This window comes from Chrysochloris asiatica, unplaced genomic scaffold (genome assembly GCF_000296735.1).
Source record: "Chrysochloris asiatica unplaced genomic scaffold, ChrAsi1.0 scaffold00093, whole genome shotgun sequence".
Classification (NCBI taxonomy): Eukaryota; Metazoa; Chordata; class Mammalia; order Afrosoricida; family Chrysochloridae; genus Chrysochloris; species Chrysochloris asiatica.
This window is the reverse complement of record NW_006408611.1, coordinates 879834-891771: the sequence shown is the minus strand read 5'-3', so window position 1 is coordinate 891771 and position 11938 is coordinate 879834.

Sequence of the window (11938 nt, the reverse complement as noted above, 5' to 3'; positions counted from 1 at the left end):
ATAAATATCAGTGGAAGGAAAGGAGAATAGACAGTATCTTCATAAAAAAAATCATTGGGAATTTAATTTTGCTTCAAAGGTAAACTATTAAGAGACATGCCAGATACTAGGCAGTTCATTTTTGATGGGTTAAAACTATACTCCAGTTGTTTCACACTTTATGCAATTCTCTGGATTCTGTTTCCTCATAGTATGTGACTACACAGTGGAAGCAATGGAAATCTTGTTATATTAGGAAATTCTATAGGATCTCAAGCCTATGATTTGAAAATTGGGCATAAATGTTTCATGTTATGTGAAACAAGTTTGGGTTCTCCACTCACTTTCCACCCTATTTGGTGTCATTTGAAAAGCATAATATAGAGTTTACATTCTGTTTCATCTAAGTAACTAATGAAAATTTTAGTGTAAAAGTCCACCAAGATGTAGAGTTCTGTTATTCCATTGTTCTTCCAAAATCTGGTAATTTGTATTTTATTTTATCCACAGCAAGATAGATCAAGAATGACTTGGTCTTTTTTTTTTTTTTCCCCGATTTTTCTGACACACTATGTCAACAAATTTTCCATTACCTGTAAATTTAGATAACCAATTCAAACATGAGAGTCTAACAAGTTGTAATTTGTTCATACTGCATGCCCATGTTTGTCTAGTGGGAATATTTTCTTGTCTGTACAGTTTCAAGTCTAGTGAATTTTTTGTTAATACCAGATTCAATTTTACTGGTTTGCAGTTTTTGAAATCACTTTTTAAAAAACCAACAGTGGTAGAATATTCACTTACGTTCAGTTTTTGATAACTTGTCAATTTTGCAATATTTCTCATGCATTCTGAAATATAGTTCACTATTTGTCCAAGTTAATAGAAAATAAAACTAGTTATCAAAATGGAATTGAGTTTTTATTTCAACCTCATATCATGTTCTTGTTAAGGATTATCGTGAAGACTGGCTAGATCAACTTTTCTACCTTAAAACTCTGTATTCCCTCAATATACTAATTTATCAGCATCTAACCATAATGTATACTTCATGTGATTGTAAATGTCATTGAAATATCTTCGTTCATCTCATTTTGACACATTCCTCTCCTTCAAGATATATTTTGCAAATGTGTGCTTAAACTTTTGCTGAGATGTGGGCAAAGGACACTGTGTCCTTTAAAATATGTTCTAGCATTTAAGTGGCTTTAAGATGTTTAAAATGGAACCTCGATCATTATTAACATAGAAAAGAATTATAACACCAAACAAGCTACATACCCTTTATTTATTTTTCTGAAAGATTAGAGAAAATGGCAAACGTTCTCTAACAAGTACTTTAAACTTATATGATTATAATTTTTGATTGTCATAAATTTGAAACAATCTTAAAGTACATATACAATTATAGCTCATCGAATCAATGGAAGACTATGTAGGATTCAAACAAAGTGTTTGGTTTGTATAATGACATGTAAAAATCTGTAGATTATATTGTTGAACCAAATTGAATCACTTGAAAAACAGTAAAAATTGTATGGGTATCTATAAGAACATCTTTAAACATATCTAAAATAATCAACCCATTTTTTGGGGGTACAAAATTATAAGGAAAGTTTATTTCTTTCTGCATTGATTTTCTAACATTTTCAATTTTATAACAAGCATCTATTAATTTATAACAAGTAAACAATATAGACTTTTTCCTACTTTGACTAAAAATTGTGAATGATTTCATTTCCTATGGAAGTCCTTTTATGTAATTTGGTGGTGTTGATATCACAGAAATATTTCCTTGCATTAGAAAAACATTAAAAGTCTAATTTAAGAGTCCTACAGTAAGAATTCAGTTCATGTGCAGCCACCATCCATTTTTCTGTGGAGGTGTGCATGTTGCTATGATATTCAACAGGTTTCAGTAGAGCTTCTAGACTAAGATGGCTTAGTAAACAAGCCCTGGGGATTTCCTTTTGAAAATCAGTTAATAAACACCCTGCGGATCATAATAGTCTGATGCACAACTGATCATGAGAATGGGGCAGAAATGGGCAGCTTTCCCTTATGTTGTGCAAGGGTCTCCATGAGTCAGAAATGTACTACACATGAACTGACAACAACAAACAATAGTAATTATGCCTAATGAAAATCAGTCATTGTAAGAATAATTCATTAAACCTTTACTGAATGCAAAATTCTCTAGCTGTGCCTTATAAACTCTATGCAAGGTTCACCATGGGTTGGAACTGACTCGAGGGCACTAACAATAACAGCAAATTCTACATACATTTCACTCAATCCTATTTTTTTAGGGGAAATATTATTTTACATTATTTTAGGGAAAATATAATTATCCATATTTTATACATTGGACAAAGTTGAAATTCAAGCCTCAGTTTGTTGTATGAGAAAGTCCATAACCTCAATTCTACAGTCCCAGTGTAGTGGTTACAAATCCGGCTGTGAACCTTAAGGTCAGCAGTTTGAAACTACTAGCTATTCCACAGGAGAAAGATGAGGCTTTTTGGTTCCGTAAAGATTTACAGCATCTGAAACCCTGTACAGGGTCGCTATGAGTCAGAACCGACTCCACGGCACATAACAATAACAAATAAAAATTCTGTGGCACTGTGGGTTAATGCTCCAGACTGCAAAGCCATCTGAACTGCAAGATTGACAATTCAAGCTTACCAGCTACTCCTCAGAAACCCTATATAGGTTTGCTGTGGGTCAGAACCCACTCGATGGAACTTAACAATAACAATTAAAAACTGTTCATAGTGAATTTAGCAATATCACTTAGGTCATATTTTCCAACTACTGATCCTTCCTTTTTGTTTCTAACTTTTGCATTTCAGTTACCAGTAATTATTAATACATCTTGATTGCATATCTGATCAATTTCTCATTATCACTGACTTTAGTGGTTAATGCATAGATTTGACTAATAGTGGTAATAACTGGTCGTCTTTGTAGGCTTATGGTTATCATCCTATTGCATACAGCATTGCATTTCAAGATTTGTTGTTATTAGGTGCCATCAAATCAGTACTGACTCATAGCGACCCTATGCACAACAGAATGAAACACTGCCCTATCCTGGGCCAACCTCACAATTGTTGCCATGCTTGAACCTATTTTTGCTGCCACTTTACCAATCCATCTCATTATGGTCTTCTTTTTCTTTGACTCTCCATCTTACCAAACATGATATACTTCTCCAGGGACTGGTTCCTCCTGGCAATATGTCCGAAGTATGAGAGATGAAGTTTGGCCATCTTGGCCTCCAAGGAGCACTCTAGCTGCACTTCTTCCAACACAGATCTATTGGTTCTTTTGGCAGTCCATAGCACTTTCAATTCTCCTCCAACACCATAACTCAAATGTATCAATTCTTCTATGATCTTCCTTATTCATTGTCTAGCTTTCACATGCATATGAGGTTATTGAAAATACCATAGCTTGGTTCAGGCACACCTTCGGCCTCAAGCTGACATCTTTGTTCTTCAACACTTTAAAAAAGTCTTCTGCAGCAGATTTGACTGCTGCTTCCATGAGTGTCGATAGTTGATCCAAGAAGAATGAAGTCCTTGACAACTTCAATCTTTTCTCCATTGATAAGAATGTTGTTCATTGGTTCAATCGTGAGGATTTTTGTTTTCTTTACATTGAGATGCAATCCATACTGCTCTTTGATCTTCAACAGTAAATACTTTTAAGTCCTCTTCACTTTCAGCAAGCAAGGTTGTATCATCTGCATATTACAGGTTGTTAATGAGTCTTCTTCTTAACCTGATGCCACATTTTTCTTAATATAACCCAGCTTCTCGGATTATTTGCTCAGCATACAGGTTGAATAAGTATGGTAAAAATATACAACCCTGTCACACAGCTTTCTTAATTTTAAACTATTCAGTGTTCCAATGTTCTGTTCAAACAACTTCAAGACAGATCTTTATATAATTGTTGTGATGATGAGTGTGATGCTATTCCTTTTCAATTTGACATTTACAGATAATAAAATGCATAATTGTGTGATTCAAAAAAAGCTAATACCAGTCCATTTCAATTCACTAATGCCTATGATATTGATCTTTATGTGTTCCATTTTATTGTGTTTGAAACTTTTTGTTTTGAATTGAGTGATGGTTTACAGAGCAGATCATTGGTTTTATATCTAATGAATCACACCTTTTGTTTTATCTCAGTGCTTTCAATCCCTCCATGTAGCAACAGTTATCCAACTCCCTCTCTGTTGTTTCTATTTCCATTTTACCCTCCTACCCAACCCCTTTGAGCCTTCTCCCCAGGTAAATGTTTCTCTTTTGATCTTGAATGGTTGACCATTTCATGGTGAGCATACCTCATTAATGTTATTGTCCTCCTTTACATCTATCTTTTAGTTGAAAATTAGGCCACAGGGTTAAGTTCAGTTCCAGCCTTCAAGGGTGGCTGAGAGTCATAGTCTTGGGTTTTTCCAATCTCTGACAAATAAGTCTGGCCTTTTGTGTGTGTGGTTTTCTTTAAAATAATTTTAAGTTTTATTCTGCATTTTCTCCCACTCTATCTATTATCTTCGAAAGCTATCCCTTTCAGAGCTGTTGGTAATGGTACCCAGGTACTATCTAGTCTTCTGGTCTCAGAGTTGTGGAGATTCCAGTTCATTTTTTACAACTTCTAATGGTGCTGTGTGCTAATGCATCAGCCTATGAAGTAATTTGAACTACAAGATCAGTGGTTCAAGCTCACCAGCTGCTCCTTGGAAACTCTATACACGACACTTAACAAAACAACAATTTTCCTAGACTGATACTTTGTACATCCCATATTCTGATTATTCATAGATGTTTGCAGCTCTTTCTCCTCATTTTGAGTTGTATCTTACCAGCAAATGAGGGTTCTAAATCTTTGTTTCATTCTTGTCATTGTGGTCAGCTCTACTTTAAGGACTTCACTCTTCGCCAAGGCATATTTTGAGCACCTTCCAGTCTGAGGTGCTCATTTCTGGCACTGTATCTGACAATGGTCCAGTGCTTTCATAATGTTTTCATATGCTGGCACTATATCTGATAATCTTCTGCTGCTGTTTATAACTTTTCAGTGACTAACCATTCAAAAGTTGTCTACCTCTCCTTCTTCCTAAATGTCTTAATGTGAAAGATTGTCTGAAACCTGTCCACCATAGGTGCCCTGCTAGTATTTAAAATAAAGGAGATATAGCTTTCAGCATCGCAGCAACATTCAGGTCAACACTATACAACAAACTGATAGATGAGTGGTGGACAACATTACTAGTTACAATCTTATTAGCAACAAAGTAGAATCCCATTTCCCACCCTTATTTTCCTTTGAATTACTAGGTCCTTCTTTCAAAAAGTTATTTATATAGATGCACAAATACAATGATCACAATATTGTGTCTAAAATACCAGAAATTTTACAAAATTAGTAACTATGAAAACATTTGTAGCAATAAAAATAACAAGTTCTTCTAGTGAATATAGAGGGAAACTTTTGATTCAAAGTGTCATTGGGTATATAAGTCTGTCTTCTGCCTATAACTGATTGGAATACCTAAAATGGGGCTACAACATGCCCAGTGAAGGTGGCTTCTTGTGGAGCCGCTGCATTACAGAAGACCATAGGTGGAATCCTGAACAGCATCCAGAATATTCAGAGGTGGGGAATTTCCACTTGAAAGGGCAAGCAGACCAGCTTGGAGTGGCTACAAGAACAGAAGATATTTCTTGAAAGAAAGACCAACAGAAAAAATACAAAACAATAATGGAAGACCAACTGATTGCTATAAGAACAAGCAAGTTGCTTGCCCAGGAGACAGCAAGGCAAGTGGTCGGGTCCCACCAGAGCAAACCCCTTCCCAAGACTAAGATTCAGTGGAGATACATACTCTGATTGGTGACCATGTTCATCACTGATAAGGGGAAGTGAAGGAAAAACAGCAGTGAAGCTGTGAGCTAAGCCCTACGACGTTCAAAAGACTCCTGTGAACCCAGGTGGAGACCTGGTTGGCCATCAGTGTTGCAAGACCTGGGGACTCTTGGGGCCAGAGTCAGTGACATAACCACAGAGGACTAGAGTGGAGAGTGAAGCATCCAGCTGATAAGAAGAGAGGACATATGCACAGGAACACCCACACTCGCAGATAATACCCACTTGACCTGGATTCAATGACTGGATGATCAGAGCTCAACTAGAAGAAGAAAAATGAGGGGGGAATAAAAGAGTAATCTAATACAATTTGATGAACTTGACCTACACCTATGGATGCAGTAGCTCAAAAGAGGGAAGAAATCTTTACAGCAAGGATCATTCCTACCCCCTCCATACACAGAGTAGACAGGGATGGGCAACTTGGACATTGACTACCAAAATGGGTGCCTTCAAAGACAAGAAGTGACTGGCTTACAAGCTTTCAAGAAGGAATCTAGATCCAGAGGGTTTGGAGGAAGGTGGACTCTCCACTGAGTAGTATCCAATCTGTCTAGATGGGACTGATAAAATGAAATGCGGATAGGTTTCTTCTGATACAATAATGAATAATTGTTATCAGGACTGATTGTGAGGGTTGGAAATGTAAAGGTAGATGTTTCATAGCAAGGAGGGGAGTGATTAACTTTGCAGTCTAGGAGCGGAGGTCCCTGGGACCATTAGGGGCAAAGAACGGAGAGCGGGACCCTACCCAGAGAAGCAGTGACACCAGAGATGGAGGCGGAGATGACTTGGAGAGATGGAGCAACTGGGGACTTTAGACCCAAAGAGGGAGAGGGGCTGCATGCTGACAACCATGTTGTAGTGTATACCCTGTGGTTGGTTGATGATTCATGGTGGGGATTGTAACCATGGCAATGAAATGATAGATGATAGGATGAATGTAAAACTTATGTTTGCCCATGTAAACTATCACATAATTCACAATAAGCATTAAATTAAAAAAAAATGTCATTGGGTAATTTGATAACAGTGACAGCTCTATCAGGATCTGTAACACTACCAAATCACAATTTTCCTGATAGGTCTGGGTAAAACAAGATGAAGAAATATGATTCCATTTTGACTGGTTAGGTGGATTGTGATTTTAATATGTGAAACTCTAATATGGATATTAAGGAGCTCTGATTTTAAAATGTGAAACTCTAATATGGATATTAAGGAGCTCTGGTAGCATAGTGGTTATGAATCAGACTACTAATCTCATGGTTAGCAGTGCAAAACTACCAGCTGTTGCCCAGGAGAAAGATGAGGCTTTCTGCTCCCATAAAGATTTACAGCCTCGGAAACCCTGTAGAGGGTTCCTATGAGTTGCAACCGACTCCACAGTACATAGCAACAACAACAATATGAGTATTGGTTAATTTCATCATCCTCCTGGGTATAAAATGAGCCATATAACCAGAAGTATGGGGGATCTGACTACCATTATTGAAGAAGAATCAGTAATAGAGCACTTACTTTGGAACCTGAAATTCCTATGTAATCAATCTCCTCAATCCAGGGACAGAAAGCGGTGACATCAGAGAAGAAGCAGAAAAGTAGAAGAAAAACAACAGTAGCAGAACAAAAAGCCAGACCAAGAGACAAAGTCATGGTTTCTTGGGCCACAGAATGTGTAAAGTTGAAAGCTTTCAGGCAGGAGTCTTGCCTTTGGAATGGGGTGTTCCTAGCACTTAATCTGAAATCCAGGTTTGCCTATGAAACTAAAGATAAGCACCTTCAGACTGAGGCTTATTGTGGAGAGGAATGCCCTTTGGGCATTTATTTACAGTCCTAAATTGCTTTGTAACTTTGTCAAAGCAGGGCATAGGCCAGACAAGGGGCTGAGGGTAAGTGAGAGACCTGTCTGCGGACACTTCTGAGAAAGGGCAATTCTAATCAAATAACTATATCCTGAACATTTATAATCCTGCTAACTTCCCAAATAAAACCCAGAATTGTGAGACTAGTGTGTAAGCTCTCTGTGGGCATTGCACTGCATATCTGAATTTAGCTGAAAAATAGAGTAGGAGAAGGATGGCTGGTAGCAGAAATGGTAAGGAAGGTTGGTGGGTAGAGGCATATTTAATAACTACTTCATAGTAATCAGCCTTGGACTGATGCTGAGTTTGATTCCCCTTTCCTTATGTGAAACTAGAGAGAAATGATGCTATGTGTGTGTCATTTATGGGTGGAAAACATTGGAATTAGTGGTGTTTGTATGCTGTGAAGTCAGTTCCAACTCATAGTGACTTTGGATAGGGTTTCCAAGGCTGTAAATCTTACAGAAGCAGAAAGCCTTATCTTTCTCCCACAGAATGGCTCATAGTTTCAAACTGATGACCTTGAGATCAGCAGTCTAACTCGTAATCACTATGCTACCAAAACTCCTTAGAAGATTCAAAAAGCAAATTAGCATGTTGTTGTTGTTGTTGTTAGGTGCCATTGACTCAAAACCGACTAATAGTGACCCCATATACAGCAGAACGAAACAATGTCTGATCCTGGGCAATCTCACTACCACTGCCACACTTGAGTCCATCAATGCTGCCACCTGGCCAATCCATCTCGTTGGGGGTCTTCCTTTTTTTTATCTGACCCTCCATCTTACCAAGCATGATATCCTTCTCCAGTGACTGTTCCCTCCTGACAATATGTCCAAAGTATGAGAGACGAAGTTTGGCCATCTTGTCCTCTTAAGGAGCACTCTAGCTTCACTTCTTTCAAAACAGATCTATTAGCATAGGGTCTTAGAATTGCAAGTATACTGATTGGCTTAGTAAAAATGCTATAATTGTTATAGTTAACTATAGGAATACTTTTATAAAAAATAATTAATTTCCACTGAAACACAGACTAAGAATTTTATAGGCAATCATTTTGTTGTGACCTCTTCTGACACTGTTGTCTGATATAATCTGAAACCGCGTCATCCCTAGTAACATCTCTGTTGCTAGATGCTGTTGGGTCTATTCCCATTCATAGTTACTCTATGTAAAACAGAATGAACACTTTTCAAGTCCTGTGCCATCCTCACAATAATCACTATAGTTGAGCTCATTGTTGTAGCTCAATTATAGCTTTTCTTTTTCACTGTCCCTTTTCTTTACAAAGCATGATATACTTTTTGAGGGACTGGTCCCTCCTGAAAATGTATTCAAAGTACATAAGACCAAGTCTATTCATCCAGGATTTCAGGGATCAGTCTCGCTGAATGATATTCTAGAACATCATCTTCTAGGACAGTTTTGTTCATTCTTCTGTCAGTATGTGGTTTATTCATTATACTTTACCAGCAGTGTAACTGAAATGCATCAGTTTTTCAGTCTCTCTTATTCTTTGTCCACCTCAACATACATATGAGTCAAGTGAAATTACCATGTCTTAGACAACGCATAACTTAATCTTCAAAGTAAGATCTTTAAAGATGCATTTTGAATCAGATTTGTACAATGAAATATGTTTAATTTGTTGGCTGTTGCTTCATGGGCATTGTTATATATCCTAGAAAATGAAATCCTTAACAACATCAATCTTTTCTCCCCTTGTCTTGATGCTCCTTATTTGTCACGTTGTGATGATTTTTGTTTTATTAATGTTAAGGTATATGAATTCATACAAAGTATAAATCTAAGAAAATTAGAATTTGTAAAAAATTATATGGAACAAATAAAGATAGCTATTCTAGGCATTAATGAGCTGAAATGATATGATATTGGTCATTTTGATTTTAAAATCACATGGTTTACTATGCTAGGATTGACAAATTGAAGATGAACACTTTAAGTTTTCTTGAAGTACAACACAGTCTGTGATAGGATAACATCCATGACTGCAAGAAATACCAGTTAACACAACTAAAATTCAAATTGAAGCACCAATCACTAAGGCAAGTGATGATGAAATTGAAGTTTTGTACTAAGTTCTTCAGTCTGCAACAGATTAAACATGCAATCAATATGTGCTGATAACTACTGGCAATTGGAATGCAAAGGTTGTGAACAAAAAGGAAGGAACAGTTATTGGAAAATATGGCCTTGGTGATAGAAAGATGCTGGAGAGCACATGATAGAATTTTGCAAAACCAATGACCTCTTCATTGCAAATACCTTACTTAGAACAGCGTTAAAGATGACTATACACATTGATCTCTACAGATCGAGTACAATTAAATCAAATTGACTACCTGTTTAATAAGATACCGTATAAAAGGACCAAATAATTAATCAATCAAAACAGGGGCAGGGACAGATTGTAGAACAAACCATCAATTGCGTATATGCAAGTTTAAGCTGAAGCTGAAGAAAATAAAATCAAGTCCACAGGAGACACATTACTACCTTGAGCATATCCCACAGGGATTTAGAGATAATCTAGAGAATAAATTTGATGAATTAGACAATAATGATCAAAGATCAGAAGAATTTTGGTATGACATAAAGAAGATTGTACAGGAAGAAAGCAAAAGGTCATGAACAAGACAAGAAAGAAGAAAAACACCAAAATGGATGTCGAAAGAGACTCTGAAACTACAGGGTAGAGATGCTAAAGCAAATGGAAGAAATGAGGATGTAAAAGAGCTGAATTAAAAATTTCAAAGGGCAGCTAGAGAAAACAAAGTCAAATATCATAATGGAATGTGCAAAGATCTGGATTAGATAACCAAAATGGAAGAACACACTCAGTCTTTCTAAAGCAGAGGGAACTGAAGAAAAAAATCAAGCCTCAACTTGAAATATTGAAGGATGCCATGGACAAATTTTTGAATGATGCAGATAGCACCCAAAGAAAATGGAAGGAGTACACAGAGTCAGTGCACCAAAAAGAAATGGCTGATGTTCAACCATTTTAAGAGGTAGCATATGATCAAAAGCCACTGATAGTGAAGGAAGAAGACCAAGTTGCATTGAAAGCATTGGCAAAGAACAAGGCACTGGGAATGGATGGAATGCAAATTGAAATATTTTAACAAACTATATGGCACTGGAGGCAATCACTTATGTATTTCAAGAACTTTGTAAACCAGCTACCTGGAAAAATTATGGGAAAAGATGCATATTTGTGCCCATTCCAAAGAAAGGTGACCAAACAGAATGTTGAAATCATCAGACAATATCATTTATATCACACGCACATAAAACTTGATGAAGATTATTAAAAAATGACTGCAAATGTGTATTGACAGGGAACTGCTAGAAGCTCAAGCTTATTTCATAAGAGGATGTGTAGCATTAAATAAATCTTGATTAAAAGCAGAAAATCCTAGAAAAATGTTAACCTGTGCTTTTGTTAGTACACATAGGCTCAATTGTGTGTATCATGACAAACTATGGATAATATTGCAGAGAAATGAGTACTCTGAAACACTTAATTGTGTTTTTGAGGAACCTGTACTTAGAGCTAGAGGCAGTTATTAGAAAAGACCAAGAAAACAATGAATGGTTTACAAAAGGAAAGTTGTGTACTAGTGTTGCATTTTTTCACCATACTTATTCAAAATGTATGCTTGAGAAAGACTCCTTAACAACTTGTGACATGCAGATGATAGAACCTTGCTTGCTGAAAAATATTGCTTGGAAGTAATATTGACTCATGACCATCGAAGACTTCAGCTTTTACACCTCAATATAAAGAAAACAAAAATCCTCACCAGTGGACCAGTAAATAATGTTAAGATAGATGGCAAAAAGTGAAGTTATCAAATACTTCATTTTACTCAAATTAACCATCAATATTCATGGAAACAGCAGTCAAGAAATCCAATGACATATCGCATTGGCAAATTTGCTGTATAATATCTTTGTAAAGTGTTCAAAAGCAACTATGTTAGTTTGAAGGCTAAGGTGTGCTTGACCCAAGTCAGGATATTTTCAATAGCCTCATATACTTGTGAAGTTGAACAGTGAATAAAGAAGCCCATAGAAGAATTTATGCATCAGAGTTATGATGTTGGACGAGAATACTAAAAGTA